A 2,500-nucleotide genomic window follows, 5' to 3' on the forward strand; every position below is an offset into this window, starting at 1 on the left:
TGGCGTTGGTGATGGTGACGATGACTTTGACGGTGATGGTGATAGTGATGATGATAAAGGTGAAGGTAATGGTACTGGTGATGACGATAATAATAACAGCGACGATGATGGCAACGATTTTGGTGTTTTTGGTAGTAATGATAGTTATGGTAGTGTTGGTAGTAATGCTGATGATTACCATGACAGTAATGTCTATGTACATATGATGTATACATACATACATACATATATATATTATATATATATTTATATATATATATATATATATATACTATATATATATAATATATATATACGAGAAATTCGCTAGTGGACAGCGACATTAATCAGATAATTTTATGACCGTCGAACCTGCGCTGTACATGACGACAAGAGGCCCCCATGACTGCCGCCTTACTCCGCCCGACCACTGATACTTAAAATCGTACGAACTCAGAACACTTACTGGTTCTCGAGATTGAGAAGGTCACTACCTGCAACCCTATTCTCATTTTTACCATACGACCAAGTACACTCGAGAACCAGTAAGTGTTCTGAGTTCGTACGATTTTAAGTATCAGTTGGTCGAGCGGTGTATGGCAGCAGTCAGGGGGGCCTCTTGTCGTCATGTACAGCGCAGGTTCGAATCCTTGCGCGATGGTCATAAAATTATCTGCCATATCTATCTAAATATATATATATATCTATATATAGATATATATATATATACATAATATATGTTATATCTATATATATATATTATATATACTGTATATATATACATATATATATATATATAATATATATATATATGTGTGTGTGTGTGTGTGTGTGTGTGTGGGTGTGTGTGTGTGTGTGTGTTGTGTGTGTGTGTGTGTGTTTGTGTGTGTGTGTGTGTATGTGTGTATGTGTGCATTTCTTGACGTTGATGGCTTAAAATTGAAGTGAATTGTGTTTGAAAAATGTAAATATGTTCACTGGAACACATTCAGTGGTTCTACACACACACACACAGACACACCCACACACACATATATATATTATATATATATATATATATATATATAAATATATATATATATATGATGTAAGCGAACATAGGAAATATAGGAAAGTCTTAGTCTTATTTATTCCCTCTTGATAGCGCAGGTATCGTTTTCTACCAGACTGTCCTGTGTTACGTGCTAGCATCAACCTGTCAGAATGTCTCAACATATATATATATATATATATATATATATATATATATATGTGTGTGTGTGTTAAAGAGAATTGTGTGTTTGAAAAATGTAAATATATATATATACATATATAGTGTTGTAAACACACACACACACATATATATATATATATATATATACTCGTATATATAATATGTAGTATGGCATATACATGGCCTTGAAGTTTGAGGTCAATTTCTTATTTAATCAAGATGAGAACTAATCGAAAAGAATGGATATATCAGGTTTAGTTAAATATCAACTCGGTCAAGAAATTTAGATTCTAGCGACTTCACTAAAGAAAGCAGTTTAGTTTTATCTAACCACTTTTATGATCTTGTCAGACCCTGCTTGGAGCATCGAAGCAAAATCGTTTAGCTCAACTAAAGGAAAATATTATTTATTCCTCTAAACAAGATGTAGCTTCACCCTTTGTCTTATTTTTGTTTGTTTATTTATTTGTTTTATTTTATTTGTTTTATTTTTTTTTTTTTTTTTTTTTTTTTTACATTGTTGTAGACCAAAAAATCTCCTCTATGTATTCTCTAGTATTGGAACATAATAATACTCATTTTAAGAAACACACGGAATGTATAGCTTAATTACGTATTGTATATGAATCTATTTTCACGTTAATTGTATATTTTGTTGACGTGATTTAATTAATAAACTACATAGAGATTACTGACAATCAAGAGTATGAAAATTATTATTGTATATACGTCGGAATCAAGAGTGAGTCATTATGCTTTTTTAAACTCATCTGATAGCTTCTCCCCTGACACATAGTTCATGATTTATAACATTTATTTGTTTTTCTACGTAACTCTTTTCTTATAGTAAATAAAACTATTTCTACAGCCTTTTCTTCTCATGAACTTAGAACATCTAATTACAAAACTTTGTTTTTTCCAGGTAAGCTCTTGTTCTCGATAAACATCTTTCTCGTTTCTTAGATCGTAATTCCTTTAATAGTTAATGAATTAAAGCACTTGAAACTATGAAAGCAAAATAAGACAAATCTTAACAACACTGTCCGTTACTGCCAAGTCCACTTGTAAACAAACACTGTAAGTGAGTGCTTTCATGAACGAATGAAAACGGTTTTTGAACGATATGAAATGCAACCAAGTAAAAAGCGTCTCAACACCACAGAATCTCAAAACTGAACTATAACAGAACAATATTATATAAACCGTTAAATATGACACACTTGCGAAACGTAAGTGATCTACTTATGTCAACAATAGCATGGAGGACACTTAAATAATATGAAGAACTCTTAAGATTGCATTAGAGTC

This window comes from Oratosquilla oratoria, chromosome 32, assembly GCF_046742065.1.
Source record: "Oratosquilla oratoria isolate Oo_2021 chromosome 32, ASM4674206v1, whole genome shotgun sequence".
In the NCBI taxonomy this organism is placed as follows: domain Eukaryota; kingdom Metazoa; phylum Arthropoda; class Malacostraca; order Stomatopoda; family Squillidae; genus Oratosquilla; species Oratosquilla oratoria.